Source organism: Typopeltis vanoorti, chromosome 2 (assembly GCF_054136105.1).
Source record: "Typopeltis vanoorti isolate ZY-2024b chromosome 2, IOZ_Tvanoo_1.0, whole genome shotgun sequence".
NCBI lineage: Eukaryota > Metazoa > Arthropoda > Arachnida > Uropygi > Thelyphonidae > Typopeltis > Typopeltis vanoorti.
In genome coordinates, this window is record NC_143550.1 from 169549519 (window position 1) to 169575100 (window position 25582).

Genomic DNA, 25582 nt, shown 5'->3' on the forward strand with positions numbered 1-25582 from the left:
CGTTTAAAGAGACTAGGCTATACTGTAGCTTAATATTTTGTAATATAGCAATATCAAGTATGCCAGCTGTGCCATACGTACTGTGATGGGTTGGTTCTGCAGGGCCTGCCACCACTGCATAATTTGAACTGGAGTAGCTAAAGAGTGTGTAGCCATTTCTGTTTGTAGTTTTACTGTTCCATGCCGGGTGTTTCGCGTTTAGATCACCGGCAATGACTTGATCATTATTGCCTAGGACGGCATCTAGATCTGAATATAATAGATTCTTTGATGGAGGGTTGTAAGCTGCATAAAGTGTTAGTTTCCCAGTTGAGGTAGTGGGTACTACTATTCCTGTGAGCTCTAGATTTTTGGTTGAGGGGCTAGTTACAGAGTGGTGATCGATGTGGTTTTTTATGAAAATGGCGGTGCCTCCTCCTCTGTAGTTTATTCTGTCATTTCTGTGGAGAAGGTATCCTCTAACTTTGGGGTTGTCTGCTGGTCTTAAGTGGGATTCGTTTATTAAGATGATGTCTGGGTTGTATCTTTGTGCAAACTCTTGGAGTTCCAGAATCTTGTTTTTAAGTCCATTAGCGTTCCAAGCAATGATCTGTAGGGAAACTGGAGTGCTTTTATTTTTATGCATTTATGAGAGCTACTAGGATGGATTGGGTTTCTTGCAGAAATCTTTTTCTGGAGTCCGATGTGAAGTTAGATTTGCTGAAATCTTGCTGCATATTTGCAAGGGAGTTTGTGATGACTGCTGCTAAATTTGGGTTGTATTGCTCCTGAGTGGTCTTTGTTGAGCGGACTACTTCTGCATAGGACTTTGTCTGCCGATTGAGGTTTGCTTCAATCCGGGCTTCTGGTTGCGGCATTTGGTTTTGTATCGTGTTTTGTCGACCTCTGGAGGGTTGAGGAGTTGGAGCTACTGCTGCTGGTTTTTGTAGATTAGTAGAGGAAGCAGATCGTCTGTTTTTTGGGTGTTATATACATCCTTTGTAGTTTGCTGGATGCGGGCCCCCACAGTTTGCACATTTAGCCGGGGTGGATTTTGACTTAGTGCAGGTATATGTGGGGTGGCTCTCTCCGCATTTTAAACATTTGTATTCCCCTTTACACAATCTCTGAGCATGACCATATTTTTGGCACCTGTGGCACTGTCCTGATGAGGTTCTTTTCCTTAGCGGTTCTGGGCTGATTTTTAGCCCACAAATTGAAGTTAGGTCATATATGTTTTTATATGCCTGGTGAATCTCTACTAAGACGAGTGGCATCGGACTTTTGTCTGCTCTGGTCATTCTGCTGACCCATCAAGGTCAGCAGAATGGGTCTTGGTAGCAAAGATCGGCGGCCATGTCTTCTGTTTGTATGTGCTCTGATACTCCACGGAGAACCACCTTCATCGGAGTCAAGGGTGAAGGTATGATATTGTACACCTTTATTGTCTAGCTCCTTTGTGAGTCTACGGTAGTCCATTATAGTGGCAGGTTGGATTTTAATACCATCGTCTAAATTCTTTGCAGTAGAGTATGCTATCTGTTGACTAGTCATAGTGGCCCGTAGTTCTGTCCACCTATTCTTTTCTCTTAAGATAATTGGAGGCAATTTCTCTTTAGTGGAGGTAGGAGGGTCAGAGTTGTGTCCATCTTCCTCCATACCTTCATCTGTATGTGGTTCTGTCGACTGAGTTTTGGGTTATTTCCGCGGGTGGGACTCTCCTTGATCCAGGGGGGGGGATTGGAGACCACCAAATTCAATTTTTCCTCTGTATTAACAGAATCCTCACTTTCCTCATCATCTCTCGTTGTGGAGTACAGGTTCAAGTAACCTGGCCATTCCACTTCAAATTTTTTTAGTAATTTTTTGAGTCGGCTTAGAGCCAGACCTTTGTCTAGTGTTTCTATCAGGGCGTCGGTATCTATGTCAGTCATAGTTACGACTAGTAGGCTTTGATTCGGGGTTGGTCGATTACTAAAATTGAAAATTTAGTAGCGAAACCTCACTTATCGCTGCGTGAATCTCAATCAAAATGCACTCCTTTGTATCGAATGCAACTGGAAAAGTTTTCCACAAGTTAGCTTTTCTGCGATAGCTACCGTTAAAGTCCAATAACGTATTTTCTTTTAAGAAATCAGGACAATTTCAAAATTGCAACTAAATCAAAGTCTTACCTCTATATATATCAATCAAATCACATCACCGAATTCACTGAGTACTTCACAGACGCCATATAAAACAATCCTTAAAAATCGACTACAAATAATCCATTATTGGTGTTATTATCACTATTGTATGGATAAGCATTCGTTAAATTAAAATTAAAATGGCGAGTTCTAAACAAATTTCTCTAGAAATTTCTTTTTGAAATCACTACCTACTTTTTTGGTAATTGAACATTTGACTAGTTCGATCTAGAAGTTGTCTTATTATTAGTTTATTATTTTGGTGTGTATGATTATACATAAATTATTTTTATTTTATTTAATTAAAATTAGAAAGTTATAATATTAACTGTAAACATTAATTACAATATTAATATAAGTATAATATTAATAATATAATAATAATAAATATTGTTATAAAATTTAAAAAAGTAATATCATCATATTATAATAATACATTAGTATATGAATTTTAATTGATTACTAAGAATTTAATTTTGCTTATTGCATTAATTTTTTATAAATGATTTTATTTATTCATTTTTTATAAATACTGCAATTATCAGTTTCGATAGGCTTGTATTTTTACAGAATATTAAAAAAATAAAATAAAATAAAAAACAATAGCCATTTATGACCTGCACAATAATTGCGAAAGGTTATCTACTTCGTTAGCGTTGAGTGGATCTGATTGTTACTTTCGTATTTTGTGATTACTATGAAGTTAACGAAACATAGAAGAATTATTTTAAAGAAAGATATATAAACCTACTTTTGGGAGAACTACCACCAGAAATTTGCAATCAGAGTATTCGCATAATCTTATCAGCCTGCCATTTCTAACAGATTTGGCCAATGTATTATCATATTCCTTGCCTAGGCGATAAATGGTACACACCACGTGTGTCACGAGCTATTGTTTGACATTCTCTTCTCGGGCTCTAGAAGGTTGTCATGGCAACATTGAACCAATTGGAGATCGCTCGTGGAAACGTCACGTTTGAATATATGAGGCAGAAAGGAATACGACTCGTGATGTAATCGATGTATCGGATAAGATAGCGACGGTGGCGTTTGGAGTCAACAATATTCAAGTAGTTAATTTTGATCTTCTATTACGGAAACAACAAGTAAACATCTATTAAAATTAACGTGTTTTGAAATATTGAAAAATAAATGAAATGATTTGATTCTTCCTTTGCTCATTTTCATCTTCTTATCATTTTCTTACAACAGGAAGCTGTCTACAATTGGCAAATGCAACGATGTCTCATAGGGTCTCTGTTTCATATTTTAAACCGTTTGATGGATTTTAATGAAATTTAGTACTGGAGCCATTAATTATTATCTTTAAATGCAATTTCATTCCGACTGGACAGTTTTGATCACTATTCATTGGCTGAAAGCTAATGACAAATAAATAAATAGAATAAAAACAGCTTGAAATGCACATATTTACGCGATCGACAGTGGTGAGTGTTATTATTTAAACTGTCATAAAAGAATTTTCAAAGTACATTTAAAATTTTCATTTTGCAAAAAGACTATTCATGTCAGCTTAACATACAGACATTTGTTTATTTCTACCTGTTGAAGTTATAGAACCTTCGCTTGTAGATATGGAAATCGATGCACGTGCAATTTGAAAACATTTATAGAAACGAAACACAAAACTTTTCGTAATAATGATCCCTACTTTGGTTTTTATTTTCTTTTGCACATCACTAAAATGCTTTTACGAACTTGTAATACACTATGACAGATGCAGTTAAGTAACATGCTGTTCATTTTATGATTAAACTTTATCATGCTAGCTCATTTCACTGTCTCGCTTCGCTCTCTGAGGTGTTTACTTCTTCTATACAGGCTTGGGACCATAGGCGCGTTTTCACGATGTTTTGTCCAACCATGATAGAGTTTCCAGTGTGCTAGAATGCATATTCCAGCACATTCGAATAGGAGTCTTTCCAAATAAATTAATAGATTAATATTTATTTTGAATAGAATACTAATCCAAAGCAGTGTTACTGTATATTCTTGATAGGAAGGGTGTCACCATATTTTCTAGATTTAATAACTTTTAGAATATTTTTATTTACTATAATAAGACTAAAATTACTACAAGACTGCATTGAAAATGAAGAACTAAGAAATGAACATAGAAACACGAAGATGGAAGAATATAATACCATGAAGTATTTGAAAAATTAATTTAAAAATTTAAACGTTAAAATTACTAGCACACTCCTATCAATTTCGAGAGATTGACGTTACAGATGGTAAACTAGTTATGAGATTGTAGTGAAGTTAACAAACAACTAATTGTTTATATGGGATTGTTGTAATCAAGGTAATGTTCAACTCAACATTTCAAAGAAAGATTGATGAATCCTATCTAGCTAGTTGTTCAGGGGCAATCATATCAATGCCGTAAAGAGGCAAAATGACTTCTTCATATTGATTTATCGCATTTATACTCTAATTTCACACCGTTTTCTACGTGACCCTTTGAACTTTTACTTCTTAACTGATATAATTCGACATTTCTAGATTCATCAGTTTCTTCAAGCCTTCAATATAACATGTTGTTGGAAGTATCACACCATAAAGTGTAACTTGATTTATTTGCTTAACTAATATTTTGTAAGTGCTGCCTATCTTTGCATCATTAGCAAACAACTGAACATCTCCTGTTCCTTCCCAATATCATTAATGTATAGACTGAACAACAATGGTCTAACGATTGATATTGGAGAAATCACCAGTCACCTTACATTTAGTAGATCACATCCTCCAATGGACCACTTTCTGATAACTGTACGTCAGCAACCCACTTATCCAAATAATAGCTTATATCCCAACACTTATTCTCCAGTTTATGCAACACTCACGTGGTATCCTACCAAATGCCTTAGGAAAGTCCGAACTGTGCCATAGTGTATCCATTCCCTTTATCCAATTCAGCCCTAACATTATTATAAAAGAGCAAATTACTGAAACATGATCTTCCTTTAGTAAACCCATGCTGATTCTTGAAAAGTATAGCTTGTCCATCCACCAGTTTATTTCTGTATGTAAGTTCTTACCAACTTATCTAAAATATTCACTTTTTGCACAGCCTTCGTACAATAGAACTATCATAGATTGTTTTTCTTCCTGTGGTATCTTTTGTTAGCTGAGACTGACTAAGTTTCTTTGATTGGCTTGAGTAACTAAGCCGTTACTCAAGCCAATCGAAGCAAAAAAATAATTAATAAATAAAATTTATTTACAAGCGAATAAAATGTATAATATACAAGCGAATGAAAAGAGTTTCTAAAAAGTGTGATGAAACAAAAAAAAAAATGTTTAGAGATTGTTAAAGAGTAACGAAGCTGTGTTTGGGATGTATTAAATGCTTTTCAACATCTCCTCTCAATCTACTGAGAATTTATACTTTGAGACTTAAGTCACAATGACATCTTCATATCAAATTTTGTGAAACAAAAAAAATCTATTAATATATTAATTATAAACCAAATAAAAGTATTCATTATAAATTATTTATATATTTTTCTTTTACATTAAACAGGAAATTATTTTAATTATATGCATGGAAAATTGCCTTTTTTTACCTAAAATTATTCTCATTGCAAACTGTTTATTACGTACAGTATGACTTTTAAATTTTACGATTAAAACATTGGAAGAGGACAAGTTGAGTAGGTGCTATCATTCTGGTCATTCATTACGAAGACTAACAAATATCTACAGATAACTAAATTGCTCATATTATGTTTTTTTTTCACTTGCAAAATGTTTATTATATTATATCATATAACACTTTTATAATCTTTATCATATAATATAATAAAGATTTTGAAATACATAATATAATAGATATTTCTATTATTTTATAATAAAATATAATTACAAACTAGATCGATATTGTATAATTACAAAGTAAATATATATCCGAATCGCTAATGTCAGAAAGGAGACATCAATTTCGTCGAAAATAATTTTATTAAGAATTAACTCAGCTGATTAAATCAGTACAAAGATTTTGAAGCCAACGAATTATAAAGATATTAGGATCTAAAAAATTCTTGAAGTGGTTTAAAAATGAAAAAAAATTGCAACAACAAATAAACTTATACAGTTTTTTCCCTTTCTGCCTGTATGGTAGAAAATATACTAATAAAACATAAAAATGGACATGTTCTCCCCATCTGTCTGTAGTTAGCGATTTATCATATATCGTTAAACTAATTGCCCTCGGAATCCCCACTAAATTACTACTGAAAGCTGGCAGCTCCTAGGCCATTTCTGCTATTTGCACTTCAAAAAATACACAAATTAATATCATATATTATTATTATTATTATTATTATTATTATTATTATTATTATTATTATTATTATTATTATTATTATTATTATTATTATTATTATTATTATTATTATTATTATTATTATTATTATTATTATTATTATTATTATTATTAAGAGCCTGTGTAGCTCAGTGGATGTGGCGTTTGCACACCACCGCGCTAGGCCGCACGAAGGAAGTCTTGGTTTTGAGTCTAGTCGGCGACTAGAGGAAATTTTTCTAAGCCTTTTTTCGACCGGTTCCCGAGTTAGTCGATCTCTGGCACGGGCAAGCAGGTTTTTCCTCCCGGAAACTCGGGTTTTTCGTCCTGTAAACTCAAGAAAATCGACCGTAGAACCCACATTATTTCAGACATTAAATATATTGTGTTAGGGTTAGAGACCACGAGATGGCGGCACATTTGAGCCGTCTCTCTTCACTGCGTACCGCTTAATTAGTGATAGCCTTGGGCCATCTGTCTCTGATTGGGTACCAGTGGAGATTGAACTGCCCACTCAGTCTCCAAAAGTTAGATAGGGCTAAATGGCCTCGCCCGTATATACGGGAATAAAAAGGCGTTAGCTGATTTTTTTTTTTTTTTTTTATTATTATTATTATTATTATTATTATTATTATTATTATTATTATTGTTATTATTATTATTGTTATTATTATTATTAAGATGGCGCTGTGTCGGCATACGAACGGGCGCACGGTGATATCGCTGCCCCCATTTTTTATAGTTTTAAAGTGGTTCCAACTCCTGTTATTAATTTGAAAGTGTTCCCAAGTAATTCTTCAAGTCACGCCGAAGACAGTGATATAAAATTCACCGAAATCGGCTAAGAAGAAACCAAATTTTGAAGTGTTGAAAAGTGAAAATTGACGACCGCAGTCAACAACGAGCGAAGAACAAAGGACGTCGCCATCTTTACAATCACGCCATAACTGCTCAAGGGAAGAAAGATGAGTCATGAAGTGATTCAAATGCTTAGAGGATTTATCGTCCGACGGAAATGAAATAACCTGTACGAAATGCAGTAGGATTCTACACTTAAAATGTGCCGGCTTTTCAGAAACAGTGGCAACGTAAAACCAATGCAACACGCTAGGAATGGAAGTGTGGCTTTTATTAAAATCTGAGAAGGCATAGAAAGGCTGCCGAAGTGGAAAAAAGAGTCTCCTAATCTGCAGGAGGAACAAAGAAACGCAACTAATGCTACCTACGACGCAGCCGATTATTCCGGAGGCAAAATCAGATGATGAACTGAACAGACAAAAAATGCAGGTGAGTCCTATAATTTCAACTCTTTAAATATACTAATAGAAAACGGTCTAGACACTATAAAAGCCAGCTTAGTAGATCTTTTGCAAGAACTCTTCGACAAACAGAACGAACAAATAACAAAAAAATCTAGCGAATATGAAGATTTGGTCAAACATAATCACTTAGAACAGCAACATTTAGAAACATTTTAATGTTTTTTTTAACTGCTGTTAAAAACATTAAAAAGCAAAAATTATAAAATATGTATAACTTACTGTAATACTATAAATACTCTTAAAAATGTAACCTCATCCAATTACAAACTATAAATTACCATCCATAGTAACTATTATTAAGGCATTTTAGAATACAAAAAACGAAAACATTTGTATGAAATTCACTGTAAAAAATATATGTCATATGTAAATATATGTATGTGTATATATGTAAATATAAGTATGTATATATGTAAATATAAATGTAACATTTTATTTATCATCTCTGTAAGATGATAAATAAAATATTATTATTACAAAAAATATTATTATTATTATTATTATTATTATTATTATTATTATTATTATTATTAAGAGACCTCCAGGGAGTCCGAGACTCATCGAGGAAGGCCACATACTACATGCACCAGCTATCATACTTATTCTTGAATTCATTCACACTGCTTGCACTCACAACATCCAATGGCAATCCATTCCAATCATGCACCACCCTATGAGAGGTGGTGCATGATTGGAATGGATTTATCTCACACCCTTCATTCTCAGCTTCCAAGGATGCCCTCTTGTCATTTCCCCACTCTCCATAAATTGAAAAATCCCATCAATTTGAAATCCTGTATGACCCTTTCAGAAGTTTGTAAGTCTCAATCGTATCATCCCTCTTTCTCCTGTTTGCTAGTGTCTGCAGTCTACAAATTCTCAACCTGTCTTCATAATCAGTATTCCACAATCCTGATATCATTTCTAACACTCTCCTTTCTACTCTCTCCACTGTATCAGAATCACAACGGAAACCAGGAGACCAGACCTGCGCACAATAGTCCAAGTGAGGTGTTATCAAGGCCTTGTAAAGAGGCAAAATAACATCGTTATCTTTGCATGCGAACGTTCGTTTCAGCATTGCAATTATCTTTTGAGTTGTATTTGCAATCTTTGCCACGTGGCCCACTTTCTTCTAGCTTTTAATCCTACCAACATCATATTTATACATGATGTCTAGAGTTCTGTGAAGTGTTTATTTTTTAATTTAATTTTTTATCCCCAAACTACTAAAACCAGTTAAGCAAACATTTGAGAGCCTACTAGCAAAGAAAGTGTGCTGTTACACGCCAGGAATAAAGCGATTCACGTTATCGGCAATCTCCTTAAAGATTGCTGTTTGCGAATGGTGCCCCCCCCCAGGTCCCACCGATGTTCCATTTATATTTTATTTCTTCCTTGTCTATTGTGTGCTATGTAAACGTTTCCTGTTTCTTCTTTGATTGACAGTTCTATTAACTGGTTTTAACGCATCGAGTTTAAGAAAAAAAAAGGTCTTTTCAGGCGCAATGTTAAACCTTCTGTTTTAGAAAACCTTTGGCCACAGAGCTGTATAAAAATAGAAAAAATGAAAGAATTTTTTTTCTCTCAGACTGAAGAGGTTAGTTTTTATAATACAGTTAAAATATGCAGAATGGAAACTGGAAAAATTAAGCAAAAAAGATGTTTCAAATGCTTTACTCCATTCTTAACGGTATGACCCTCGTCAAATATGGTAAAACAGGTTGTTACTGCTATCGACGGGAATTCCCCCCTCCCGAGTCTGTTATTAAGATTATGCAGCCTTCCATGCTGTCGTTTTTATCTGCATTTTTCATGTAAGATGCCAGAAGATATTGTTTCTACTCGCTTCCTTATAACTTTAATAAGTCGTTGGAACTAACACCGAATCCTCTTATGCGAAGGTTATTAAATTCCTGATGATTGCCTTATGAACTGCTTTTAAGTATTTCGTTTCTTATAGAAGTTAAATATCTTTTTAAGCATTGTTCTTTTTTAAATAAGTACTTCATCTAAGTCTCTCTTTTTTACAATCAACAAATCCAGTGACATAATCCCCGAAATCTTGTTATTTGCTACGAACAATCATTTCCTGTTTTCCGACGAGAAAGATAGTCTACGTGAAGGCAATAACCTACTTAAAATAAAACCTACTTGAAGTCTATTTTCTAGCAAAAGTAGAATGCTCTTAATTTGGTTTCAGCTGTGAAACAATCAAGTCCCCAAAGCAAGAAGACATTTGTCTTCTTGCTTTGGGGACTTGATTGTTTCACAATAACATCATGCCATTCCCCTGGCATAAACATCTCACACTTATCTTAACATCCAAAAAAAGGCCTTTTTTCTTCTACTAATAGAGCATTATGTCGTTTTGAGCTTCTGCATTTCCTTTAAAAATCGAAGATCCGATCAACTATAGAACAATGCTGTCATTGGAAAATGTGTCCCAGTCCCCTTAAAATTTCCCCCTTAAAATGGTGACCAATCACACTCATTTAGAATTCATTTTTTATTGCGTAGCTTCGCCTCCTACTGTATGCACGATCGACATATTCTTTGCTTCTTCTTCTATAGTTTCTAAGGTTTCCCATGGTTCAGTTCATTTTGCATTTCACTCTCGTCAGAATCGATTAAAACGACAGCCTAACTTTACACTTATGCATACATTCACTTCTTATAAGTATATTTATTACTTGGCACCTCTAACGAGTCCACGGGCTCATCCTGAGAAGGCACTCCGCCTCACTCAAACTACCTTCTCCACTGCTTAACCCTCCATAAACAAAACTGTACCATCCACTTATCAACACACACACACACACACACACACACACACACACACACACACACACACACACACACACACACACACACACACACACACACACACACACACACACACACACACAAAGCCATTCAGCCAACCAATAGTATTTTTTTCCTGTAAATTCATATTGTACTTTTGTACCGCGAGTGAGCTCAGGTTTTTTTTTAATTAAATTTTATTTATTTCATATATTTTTTCATTTATTTATCTTTTGCATTCAATTTTGATACATAATCAGAAAAATTACTCTGCAGAACCAAACATGAAACTGTGTCAAGCCATTTCCAGTTTTCAGTAGGTTCAACTTCCACCTATAGACAATCACAAACATCTGTACTCATAGAGGGATAACACAGTAATATATTTTGCTGCCATTTTTCTATTACGTAGTCTGTGATGTGTTTGTCTTACTGAAACATTCTTTCCCCTTTATTTTTACACTGTGTTTGTTTCATTGATCTGCTATTACTTGACTCCGAAATATCTTAACCAGAATGTTTACTAAACTGTTCTGCTGATATTGCAAAGAAATGTGATCAATACTTAATCAGAATTCTTTGTCTATATTAAAGTAGAAATTAAATTATTAATGCGTACTTTAATAATTTAATTTAATTATTTTAATTTAATTACTTTAATAAGTATGAAAGTCATTCGCTCTGTAACCGTATTAATCATAGAGAAAGAAGTAACAGTTCTTCGAATTTTTCGAAATATGATCAACGTAAAATAAAACACGTCTCTTTATTTTCTTTTTATCCAGCCTTGTCTGTATACGAGTGTTTATGAATATAAATCTGTATGATGTTTATCTGTTGACTTGATTTCCTTCTATTTATTATATTTCTACATTGTCCGCGCGGTTAGCCTAGTAGCTATACGCTTCGCAACCGGTCGAAGACGTAAAGAATTTGAGGATCTTCCTCAGCCATAGCCAAGTTAACCGGTCTTGGGCGTGGACAGCAGGATTTTTCCGCCAGTTTTTCTGGGGTTTTACATCCCGCAAGCAGGCAAACCGACTCCGTGAACACACACACGGATACAGTCAGGAATACTTAAGACAATCCCTCCAGTCATAGGTCTGAATTGTCAGCTATGCGGGTCCCGAGCTCGGATAAAAAATAGGTAGGATTGAGGTGGTGCAGTACCTCTCCGTAAAAGGGGCTCACGGCCGTTGAATCACCATACGCAGTCAAGTGAATGAATTTCTACATTCAGTTGTAATTTCATCATTGTATATATTGTCCATGACACTCCCCTCCACAGACACACAAATTTACAATCCACTATCGACCTATCAGAATATATAAATTACGATGCAGATGTATAACCTACGTATTTATGAATGTACTTATATCCCCTACACACAAGTACATAACATAAATAGTATGGATGAATAATAAAGGTTCATTGATTGAATAAAAAATCATATTATATTTTTATCAGGCTATTCCAAGAAACTATCTTTAACCCCCACCCCTACCGTCTGTGTTTCTCTTTCAATCAGCTGTTTTGAAATAGGTTTCTAATAGCTTTAATTAAACTGATCTTTGATTTGCTTATTTAAAATGAAAGGATATCAGCAAATCAAATTATTTGCAATCGAATTCCTTTATAAAGAAGAAAAAATATTTTCCTAAAAAATAATTATTTAGGCGTTAGTATAAAAGATTAATACTTACAATAAAATTTATATGATTGATAAGTAAAAATTATTTTATTTATAAAATATAAAAGTGTTATACATTCTTCAAAAATACTGAAAAATAATGCTTTAATTAATGAAATGCAAATTGCTATATATATTTTTTTAAAACACCATATAAATTTTTATTTATGTTTCAATATTATGAATATGATATACATATCAATATTAATACTAATATTAATATATTTATATATTTATAGAAACGTTTCACTGAATGGAAGTTTAATGAAGAAAATAAATTTGGATTAATCAAAAAATATGAACAAAGAGGACTTATTTTAAAATACAAATCAAACCTTACTGTCGTCATTGATGATTTTTTCTCTAGTTTTTATTTTATGCTTGGTTTAGAAGAAAATTTATTATTTAAATAGGTCAGTTAGGAATCAGTCATAACTGCATTGTCATTATATTTCAGAATGCACATAGATGGCGCTCATTGTTGGTAATCGCGTGCTGTGACAAAGTGTTTTTGTGCTTCGAAGATGCTAGATATAATATCAGCAAATCAGTTAAATAAATATTAATTTTCTTATTATTCTTGTGTTTCGAATTAAAATTGTTAAGTAAACTAAACGTGAACTGTAACATATAAGCCTTGCTACCTGTTTATTAAAATGATGCACTTAAATAAATATAACGGAAGTGTTTCATTTTAACCATTTTAGTCATTTTTAATCTTTTATTTTTAAATTAACGTTTTTGGCATAATTGAATTTAATTTTTCGCTTAAAAGTATTCAAGTTTAACAAAAGGAAACCTTTAATAACTAAGAATGTTTTTCCAATAACTTGAAAGGATAAGGGAATGAAATCCATTGATCTTTTGTGACAAAGGGACGGTGTAATTTAGATTTGGATTCCTTTATATTTTTGGGAGGACATATTTCAAAATACAAATCGAACCTTACTGTCGTCATTGACGAATTTTTCTCTAGTTTTTATTTTATTTTGGGCAGGTGCTATGGTCCCTAGCCAACCTTTTGTTATTCATGTCTTTGACAAGTCCGATCACATCAGCAAAAGTCTTGACAACACTAGTGAAGCATTTCCTCAAACGTGGTTGTTTCAGTACTATGATTGGATACAGTTTGGCATCGAGTTACATGGAAGCAGTTAAGGATAAGAGAATGTTGTATTATGCCTGTTAATTACGTGTGTTCCTGGGCAGTTTAATCTGTTCTATGGAAGTTAATCTCGTAAACACAGTACCTGGACAGAAAATTTGAAAAATCGTTGTCTATAGAGAAGTAGGTTTTCTACTGTGGTTTGCATAATAGAAGTAAAATGCAAATAAGGTTAAGAATGAAACATTGCTGCCTTTTTGCATTATCGTAAGTGATAAACAAATCTAATTTAGATTCGTCTCGACACCTATTTCTTCTCTGTTTTCTTTTTTAAATTTTAATTTTTAATAATCACGTTTTCTACGTGCAAAAATAATGCGTCTGATCGTAACATTTGCATACTGGCCGTCAGATGACACTAGTAGTCAATCAATAAAAAGCTTTTTCAATAGAGGTGAGTAGAATCTCTCGACACGTCCACTGTTTATATTTTATAGTCTTTATTACTATTTTGAGACGTTATATTTTATGAGGCGAGATTTTGTTCACTCGAATTTGACTCTATAACGATAACAACAATAAAAAGTGTAAAAGAATTTTTTTTCTTTAAAAAAAATTGGAAACTGAAATATTTCATAGTTTTTATTCTCATCCTGAATTGCATCCCATCATTTTTTTTTTAACTGAAGGGGATATCTGAAAGTAGATCTGTTGTGTCTCTGTTTCATTTGATCATGCGAAATTCAAATGTTGAAAAGCGCACTCTAGCGGGATTCTTCAGAATATGTTCATTCATTTATCTCTTTTCAGAATTGCTCACGAACACATACACACACGTGACTAATATTATTATGTAAACAGCAGACGCAAAATTGAATTTTTCTCTATTTCCACCATTCACTCTAAAACGTTTTTAGACGAGTGTTAGGGTATACGATCGCGAGATGGCAGCAGTTGTTTACCGTATCCTTGTGCTAAAAGGATGAAATTTCAGTGGAAGTTAAGGCTGGCTGCTCTGCCGACGTTGAAAACTTCATTAGGGGAAAAAGAACTTCATATTATCAACAATCTCATTAACACTGCTGTTTCAGAATGGTGCCCCCCATCCCCTAGTCACGTCTCATAGATGTTCCATTTATATTTTTTACTTGTCCGTTGTACTGTAAATTTTCTCTTTCTTTGTCAACACGACAGTTCTGTTGATTTTGATCATTTTATTAGAAGCACACTTTATTCCCCAAACGGAGCAGGTACAAAACTATACTTGCTTATGATGAAAAGCTTATATTTGCTTTTCAAATATTGTTAAATATTTTCATATAAGTAAAAAAAAGCCCTCTATTAGCCGCATAGAAGAAGAAAAAAAAAAGACAGCAGGAAACCAACTTTGCGAACATGAGTGTCATACTTTTTCTCATAACCGAATGAGAGCGATGTTTGTTAGTACTATCCTTCTGATATTCCGACCAAATATTGTCATATATCTATTTACAATGTTCTTATAATATTAAACATTTAAATTATTATATAGAAATAATTATAAAATAATATTTTACTTAAAATTTCAAATTACATTTTAGAAATTGTATAAAATTTTGTCATTGTTTTTAGAAATATTTTACACACCATTTAAAAATATACTAGAATTTAATTTAATTGCTGATTTATCTCAGGACTAAAGGGGAGAACCTGAGAACCACCATATCCTTGGAGGATAATGGATGGCAATGCTGTAGCCAAGGAAGTTCTAACTGAGGCTCGGCTATTGCTGTTACCCTCCTGCCATGACCAGAGCTTTAATAATAGCTCAATAACACCTTATCCCTACACTGTCCTCTACAGATAACGGGGAAGATAAAAAGCATTCTTGCTTCGCCCCTTTAAGCCAGTCCTTATAAGGATAAGGACTAAAGGGGAGATTGAATGAACAATCGACCGTGAGATGCGGTGGTTGATATTTGTTAGTGCTATCCTTCTGATATTCCGACCAAATATTGTCATATATCTATTTATTATATTGTCATATATCTATTTACAATGTTCTTATAATATTAAACATTTAAATTATTATATAGAAATAATTATAAAATAATATTTTACTTAAAATTTCAAATTACATTTTAGAAATTGTATAAAATTTTGTCATTGTTTTTAGAAATATTTTACACACCATTTAAAAATATACTAGAATTTAATTTAATTGCTGATTTATCTCAGGACTAAAGGGGAGATTGAATGAACAATCGACCGTGAGATGCGGTGGTTGATGTTTGTTAGTGCTATCCTTCTGATATTCCGACCAAATATTGTCATATATCTATTTATATTGTCATATATCTATTTACAATGTTCTTATAATATTAAACATTTAAATTATTATATATCTATTTATATTGTCATATATCTATTTACAATGTTCTTATAATATTAAACATTTAAATTATTATATAGAAATAATTATAAAATAATATTTTACTTAAAATTTCAAATTACATTTTAGAAATTGTATAAAATTTTGTCATTGTTTTTAGAAATATTTCACACACCATTTAAAAATATACTAGAATTTAATTTAATTGCTGATTTATCTCAGGACTAAAGGGGGGAACGGGAGATTGAATGAACAATCGACCGTGAGATGCGATGGTTGATTCATTCAATCAAATACCCTTGGAGGGTAATGGATGGCAATGCTGTAGCCAATGAAGTTCTAACTGATGCTCGGTTATTGCTGTTACCCTCCTGCCATGATCAGAGCTTTAATTGCTCAATAACACCTTATCCCTACACAGATAACGGGGAATATGAAAAGCATTCTTGCTTCGCCCCTTTAAGCCAGTCCTTATAAGGACATACGAATAATGGTAAATCTAGTGCTATGCATAGCAGTTTGGCACAATCATTACCCAGTATATATTTCAGTTCTATATTTCAGTTCTTTAGTGTTAGGTTTCAGTCTATGGCATTCCATTATCTCTAGATACTCTAGATTTTTAACTCACAAGCATAAAGCTAACAATGATCACTTTTTTATGTAATATTATAAAAATTAATAAAACAGCAGTGCTAAAATGAATAATGATTATATGTAATTTCTTATTTAATCTGCACTCCCTGAATTTGAGATTGGTGATTAATACCCTTGGAGGGTAATGGATGGCAATGCTTTAGCCAATGAAGTTTTAACTGAGGCTTGGCTATTGCTGTTACCTTCTTGCCATGATCAGAGCTTTAATGTAATAGCTCAATAACATCTTATCCCTACACTGTCCTCTACAGATAACGGGGAATATGAAAAGCATTCTTGCTTCGCCCGTTTAAGCCAGTCCTTTTAAGGACTTTAAGGACATACGAATATTGATTGATTCATTCAATCCAATACCCTTGGAGGGTAATGGATGGCAATGCTGTAGCCAATGAAGTTCTAACTGCCATGATCAGAGCTTTAATAGCTCAATAACACCTTATCCCTACACTGTCCTCTACAGATAACGGGGAAGATGAAAAGCATTCTTGCTTCGTCCCTTTAAGCCAGTCCTTATAAGGACTATAAGGACTTTTATATACATACATATACATATATATATATATACACTAAATGCAAAATTTAGATTTATCTTTTAAGATTTAACCAATTCTGCCCTAGTGATTCCAATTGGAATCACTAACTGTCTTGGCTCAGCCCATATTACGTGGCGAATGATTCCAATTGGTATCGTACGTCGTAGCTCCATTTCTTTAATATAATAACAGGTATGTATTATACGTATAAATCTTACCAATATCGGTTTTTACCACTTAGTAGAATAATATGCATATATTGACTTATAGAGTATAAGCTCAGAAGTTGAATATTTGCTACCAGAATATAATGATTCCATATGGAATCAGTCGGTCAGAATTCCTATCCTGAAATGTATTTTTCGTCAAAATACTTGATACTCTTGCTTTTTTAGACTTAAAGACAAAATAAATAGAAAGAAAAATTCTTTTCACTTGGAAAAAAAAAATTCAGGTCAGAAAGAGTTAATTTGACTCTTTGATTTTTGCTAAAATGTTAATCACAGTTATTATCGGTGGAATGAAACTCCGCACCTCGAATACCACCAAAGTAAAACTTTGAAAATCAACTGCACAATAATTCCCATCTCACTTGCTCCACTTCCATTTGATTCGCATTCACTTCCAGCTAGATTGAATCATATTCGTTGGAAAGTGATCACTCACTATTTACAGGAAACTAGCTCCATGTTATGACAATTTAAATGATTTCCGTCTGTATTTGAATGATACTTTCAAATGAAGGAGAAAGCTACCCACGTGATTTCTTTAACTAACAATTGCTCCTGTCATTTCCATAAACGTCGATTGTATGCTCTTTAATAGAAATCAGCACTTTCTCTCCGGTTATGTGATTCGAATTCAGAGTTTTCATTCATCCATTTCCTTCTGTAGGCTTGTCAAGTTTTTTCGAAGATGCATATAAAACCCATGTTATTACTACAACTATAACGATGGCATTTATAAGATTTAATACCGGAAGCGTAGACCCTCATCCTTTCCGTCTTGCTGGAGTGGAAGTGGACCCTTGAATATTTTAAGTTTCCTGTGATTAAAAAAATGTATCGACGACTTTCTTTTTTTTTTTTTCTTGTGCGTTCGTTATGTTTATAGTATGGAGAAGAATGAGTGCTATTTTGAAATTGAAATTGAAATTTATTAACACTGAAGAAGTGGTACAAATGATAGCATCATACAACAGTGATGTTCGTTACAGCAATACAAGCGATAATGGAACATCGAAAATATCCTATATATATTACAAATATAATATAACCACTTAAAATGTAATATCGACACTCGAACAGTTAACGTGAACTTATCTGTTAAAGTGAAGTGCATGTATCTCGCTTTATGGGTATTAATTTTAAGACCATGTATCTAGTTTATCTAAACCACTTATCAAGTTTCAACATATCATGTTAATCCGATTTTCTAGATCTGCAAGGGTAGTTTCGGTGTATACTAATGCCGTTTCATCAGCGAAGGATATCATTTTGCCAAAAAGTTTGTATTTAGAGAGATCGTTAACATATATTAAAAATAGAATGGGTCCCAGCACCGAACCTTGCGGGGCTCCGTATTTTATTACTTTTGATTCGCTATTGAATGTGCCGTAGCTGGTATATTGTTTTCTATTTTTCAGATAAAATTTGAACCAGTCATTAGCCACTCCTCTAATGCTGTACTTAGGCATTTTCAGTAGTAGTAGGTTATGAGGAACACAGTCTAATGCCTTAAATACGAGTGTATCAAGAAAAACGACTTCTGTGTACATTGCTTTATTTATTCCACTACAAAACTATATAAACTTTTATGTTAAAGATACCAAGTAATTTTATAACTTTGGTTTTAATCCTTTTTTCCCAGTAAGCAAACAGACAAGTTTGTGCCTGAACGTACCCAAGGTAAAAACTTGCTACATAAACTTTTATTTTAACTGTTGCTTTTCAGAAAAATGCTAAATATATAAATAAATAACTCTGCTTGAAACAGAAGTTCGGTAATTTTTGTATAGGACTACAAGATGAATTTTATAAATGCCTTGATTAAAAAAATAGGAATTAACGCGAAGACAACTGATTAAAAATAGCTCATTAGTGACAATTTTTGATTAAAACGTCGTATAAAAATTTATAATTGAGACGTGTTCTGCTTAAAAGAAATACATTTAATACATGTGGAAACTTGACAACAAAATTTCATACTATTTCATAAAATCACAGAGAAATGAGCTTAAAGCTGAGTTACCGAAAGGCTAATCATGGCATCCACTTCCGCCTGAATGGTCACCGGAATGATGGTCACTCGAATGGTGTCCTACACTGGAATGATGGTCACTTGAATGGTATCCTCCACCAGAATGATGTCCTCCATCGGAATGATGTCGTCCTCCAGTTTTATGACCTCTTCCATGTGAACGATATCGGTCTCTACTTTTATGATGTCCGCCTTCAATTTTACCGTGTTCATATTCACTTCCACTTTTTTGATATTCACCTCTGGATGTACTTAAACGATATCCATTTTCACTTGAATGATTCTGATCACTCATTCGACCTCTTTCCAAGTCCCAACCTTTCCGATCCTTTCCCCAGATACTGAATACGTGTTTCGCATCAGAATTTGGTACATTCTCTAGTTCGTTGTCCCATCTTGTGAGAATGGGTTGAGTTCTATTCACTTCCTCGCGCTGCTTTTTCTTCTTCCTCTCTTTTTCCAAAAATTTACAGGTACAAAAAAACAGGATTGCTACAATTACCACACTTATACAAATTGCTACTATGAATATCACCATCTTTCTTATCATAAAAGACTAATAGTGACGTTGAAAACTTAAGTAGCCCTTCCAACTGTTTTATCACACTGAATAATGAATTCTGGTGTGAATCTGTAAAGAAACGAACGATAGAAATGAAGTTGAAAAATTATTTCTGAATCTTTTTTAAAACTTTCCGAACTTCAAAATTATTACATGTTCATTATGACTTCGAAAAATCACAGAGAAATGAAAAGACAATTGTCTCTACGGAGATTCTTCAACTGCAATTATGTTGTTTATATGTTGTTGTTGTTGTTGTTGTTGTGTCCCCCCCCCACCCCCCCCCCCCCCCACCCCCCCCCCCCCCCACCCCCCCCCCCCCCCACCCCCCCCCCCCCCCACCCCCCCCCCCCCCCACCCCCCCCCCCCCCCACCCCCCCCCCCCCCCACCCCCCCCCCCCCCCACCCCCCCCCCCCCCCACCCCCCCCCCCCCCCACCCCCCCCCCCCCCCACCCCCCCCCCCCCCCACCCCCCCCCCCCCCCACCCCCCCCCCCCCCCACCCCCCCCCCCCCCCACCCCCCCCCCCCCCCACCCCCCCCCCCCCCCACCCCCCCCCCCCCCCACCCCCCCCCCCCCCCACCCCCCCCCCCCCCCACCCCCCCCCCCCCCCACCCCCCCCCCCCCCCACCCCCCCCCCCCCCCACCCCCCCCCCCCCCCACCCCCCCCCCCCCCCACCCCCCCCCCCCCCCACCCCCCCCCCCCCCCACCCCCCCCCCCCCCCACCCCCCCCCCCCCCCACCCCCCCCCCCCCCCACCCCCCCCCCATATTGGTGGAAATGTTGTCTGACCAATTCTTCAAAGAGTCAAAGAGCTTGAAGTTTATATTGTCTGACTGGATATGTTCGCCTGTGTTTGAGATCTCCATTATATTTTTTTTAAATGTGTTCTAATCTTATTCTTAAGGATGTGAAAAGTTAGTGTTTTATATTGGTAGGCTGTGTAAGTCGGATTCACTTGTAATTATGTATACTCGAGTGTTTTCATTCTTTCTCATAAATATCTCGGAATTCTTTGTCCACAGGAACTTGTATAGTTTTTCTTTGTTTTTGTCTTCCTTGCTTGGTATAAAAGATTTTTGAAGTATGGAGTCCAGTGTTCCGTTATATAGATTGGTGTTGGTTGTTTCTTATCAGTTAGGATCGTTGTTGTCTGCCTTGTTTTCTTGCTTGCTGCAAGAATGGAGTCTCTCAGACTTCTGTTGGTAAAACGAGCGATGATTGGTGGCGGTCTCTCTTTATTTTTTTGTGGGCCTCGGTTGATATAGGTGATATCTGTGGTTGCGATTTGAATGCCAATTTGGCTGCCGATCAGCTGCATTATGTTGCTTAAGTCTTCTGTGTTTTCTTTCATTAATCGCTCAATTTGAAGTTCTTTTTTTCTTTATTTTGGTAGCACGTGCTCCATTTCACTCTTGAGTGTGTTTACTTCTTTCTGCAATTCTTGATTTTCACGCTGGAGTGTTTCTTGCGTTCCTATCGCTACCGTTAATTTCGTTTTTATTTCTCGCACGGTTCCTAACATTTCTTCAGAGGTCTCGTTATTGAACTGTATGTAATGTTCATACTCCTCGAATTTTTTGTTAATTTGTTCCATGTGTGTCTTTAACAAGTCTTTCACCATGAGTTTAAATGAATCAAAGTTATCTGTAATTTTAGGACCCGGAAGCAGCTTACCTTGATGTGCGTCGTTACTTTTCTTTGGTGTCTGGTCTTTGTTCTTCGTTTTCTCACGGCACTGTTGACATCGCCATTCGGTCCGTTTCACGGCTATTTTTGCTATCCACGTGCTTTCTGAGATCCCTGAACAGTGGAAGTGTTGTTTTTTGTTACATCCGGAACAATGCGGCCCGTCCCCTTCATCGCCCGTTAGTCGCTAACGGGTAGAAAGGCTAAAGGTCACCGAGACAGCGAAGTTCAAGCAAAATGAGCTGTAACAACTGCAATAACCTCGCTGTCTCGGTGACCTTTAGACTTTCTACCTGTTAGCGACTATAGTGCGACTTTTAAAATGGCGACGTCCTTTGTTCTTCGTTGGCTGGTAACTGCAGTACACTCTATGATCATCTAACACTGAAAATTTGAATCTTACTTATCCGATTTTGGTAATTTGGACGTCCCTGTCTTCAGCGTGACTAGTAGAATTAAATAGTAGCACTTTCAAGTTAGAAACATGAGTTAATTAACGCTTTAAACCTATAAAACCAACAACAGCAAATCAGCATACATGCATCCGTCTGCCTACACGGTGCTCTCTATGTAGGCAAACTTAAAATTAATCTGGCGTGCAGTTAGATTAATTTTCAAATTTTTCTTTTCTATCATAATTGTAATAAGCCTCAATCTTCCGTTATGGATACCCATTTAATAAGATTATATAAATCCCGATTTAGTCATTCGTAAATTTAGAAGAAATAGCAAACCTGTCTGAAACGCCATAAGCTTTCTATTGACGCTGAAGTCATACGTTGAAGAACATCTTCCCAACCACTAGAAGTGTTAATGGACAACTGGATTAGCAGAGCATCTGTGAAAAAAAAAGTTTTTATTTATTTATTTATATATGAGGACATCAGTTTTTTCTTTTATTATTATTTTTTTTTTCCCAGTTCGCACACTTTGCAATGAGTAAGTACTTCAGTAAAAGGCTAGTTATTCGGTATTCCAAAGACGTCTTTCATTTTATTTATTATTATTATTACTATTATTTAGGCACAGATTTTAGTGATGATGATAATAAATTAAACTTGGAAATAGACAACCGAATAGGCACTGGTTTTGGAAGGAAAGCTGCTAAGGGGAAGTGAATTGAATAAATATAATTTATACGGAATAAGTGAGAAATGAGAGAAAATACTAAACTAGAAGTTTGCAAAATGTTCAAACCAGTTTTAAGTTGTGGATCTGAGAGTTGAGTTAGAAATAAAGAACTTGATGAAAGATAACAATGAGAGTACATATCAGAAAATTGAGCATTATTATTATTATTATTATTATTATTATTATTAAGATATTCCAATACTCAGACGATATAGCAATAATATCCATCCATAATAACGCAAGCATAGACCAAACAAATATGCAACATAATATAAATCTGATCATAGACTGGCTCACGAAAAACTCCATACACCTAAACTCAGAAAAGACAAAATTAATGATATTCAGAAATCCACTGACTAGACCAGTTAATAACAAATATATAACCATCCAACATCCACTTTCCAACACAAAAAACACACAGAACAGCAAAACCACTACAATCATTCAGGTTGAAACAATACGATACCTTGGAATTTACTTCGATGCAGATATGAACTGGAATAGCCACATAAACCATCTACACAACAAACTCCGAACAATAAGTGGCAAACTCTACAGGTTAAAAGACATAGTTCCCATACGCCTAAAAACACTAATATACAAAGCACTATGCCAAAATATACTAAGATACGCTATAACAACGTATGCTTTCTGTGCACTCTACAAATTAAATAGATTAATGTCGCTACAGTACAAAATGACAAAACTGATCTTTTGGGAACAAAGAGAAAATCACGACCTTATAAACATTGCAATGGCAGAACACAAAATACTGACAGCAAAACATTTATGTCACTATGCAGCCTTGCTAAAACATTATTTCGATGCCAACTACAGGACAGTTAGAAATACATACCGTATAACAAGACCTCAGACTACTAATTATATCACATATAAATACAATAATCACTACGGAAAGGCCACGCGAAACTTCTACATCCCAGACATGATAAACAAATTACCTTTTGAATAGAGAAACCTTACAAACTACAATAGCCTGAAAAGAGCTCTAAGGACATACTACGAACAAGAAACACACATCCAAAATACCATACAAACTTAATGAAACACAATATATTCGCTCATGCTTCCAGTTCAGCGACGCATCAATACATTCCAAGTTATTGTGTGTGTGTGTGTGTGTGTGTGTGTGTGTGTGTGTGTGTGTGTGTGTGTGTGTGTGTGTGTGTGTGTGTGCGTGCGTGCGTGCGTGCGTGCGCGCGCGCGAATTTCTCAATCATAGATTTTGTAGCTTCCCAACACAGCAAAAAAAAAAAAACAATACATAATAACCAACTGGTGTCATCCTCAGATAAGCTTACATATAAGCTTCGAGGATGAAAGCAAAAAAATTAGTTCTCATCCAAGATGTATCATATGTAACGAAATGCATGTAATGTACGTATCATATGTAACGAAATGCATGTAATGTACGTATCACAAGAAAACCAATGTATGTATTATATGTAAACCAATGTACGTAATGTAAATATCACATGTGAATAAATGTAAGTAATGTATCATACGTAAAATAAATGAATGTAATGTATATAATATTTGTAACAAATGTATGCAATGTAAAAAAAAATTCTTTTAAAAGTAAATCATGAGTTTACACCGTATGTTTGTGAAAATAAGGAAACATAATATTTAGATTGCATATGTGTAACTATTGTTGTATAATCACACCTTTTCAAACTTGAAAAAAAAATAGTAAACTACAACATGTAATATACAACTTATGTAACTCTGAACAATATAATTGTAAATTATTATTATGATTGTTACCTTTTCATCTGAAAGTTGCTGAAATGGCACGAGGACCCAAAAATCATCTCAAAAGATTAAATGCACCGAAATCACGGATGTTGGACAAGTTGGGAGGTGTTTTTGCACCACGACCCAGCACTGGGCCACATAAGCTGAGAGAGTCATTGCCAGTGATTATAATGTTAAGAAACAGAATGAAATATGCCTTAACATATGCTGATACCAAAAAGATTACCATGCAGCGATTGATTAAAGTTGATGGAAAAGTAAGAACAGATACTACCTATCCAGCTGGATTCATGGATGTAATAACTATTGAGAAAACAGGAGAATATTTTAGGCTGGTTTATGATGTAAAGGGATGATTTATTTTCTACCGAATCACAGCTGAAGAAGCCAAGTACAAATTGCGCAGAGTGAAAAGAGTTCAAGTTGGACCTAAAGGCATGCCTTTCTTTGTGACTCATGATGGCTGTACAATTCGTTACCCAGATCCATTAGTGAAAGTTCATGACACTGTTCAGTTAGATATCAGCACAGGAAAGATAATGGATTTCATCAAATTTGATATAGGAAACCAGTGCATGGTGACTGGTGGTCATAACTTGGGTCGTGTTGGTATTATTACATCAAGATAGTGCCATCCAGGATCATTTGACATTGTGCATGTTAAAGATACCCAGGGACATAGTTTTGCTACAAGGTTGAATTATATTTTTGTAATTGGTAAAGGAACAAAGCCATATATATATCTATCTCATGGTAGAGGTGTGAAGCTGTCTGTTGCAGAAGAGAGAGAGAGAGATCGGCGTTTAGCTGCTAAGGCACAGTGTGTGTGTGTCAGATTAAGTCAGATTTCAGTTGTTGCATATCTGTTGAATAAAGTACTAGAACTCGTGAAAAAAAAAATATATATATAAACTGTTATCATCATTACTATTTAAATCTCATTATATGTAGCACAAAGTGCTGAACCTTATAAAATAATATACTGAATAGATGATCATTGTACATATTTAAATATTTGAAGGAACAATAAAAAAAATTGTTATTATTATTATTATTATTATCATTATTATTATTATTATTATTATTATTATTATTATTATTATTATTATTATTATTATTATTATTATTATTATTATTATTATTGTTATTATTATTATTATTATACACAAATTTTTTACAAG

At 34.6% G+C, this 25582-nt stretch overlaps 1 pseudogene; it reads left to right on the forward strand.

Annotated features, from left to right (window-relative positions):
* Positions 1 to 24424: 24424 nt before the first annotated feature.
* Positions 24425 to 25180, forward strand: LOC150109656 (small ribosomal subunit protein eS4 pseudogene; annotated as a pseudogene).
* Positions 25181 to 25582: the final 402 nt, after the last annotated feature.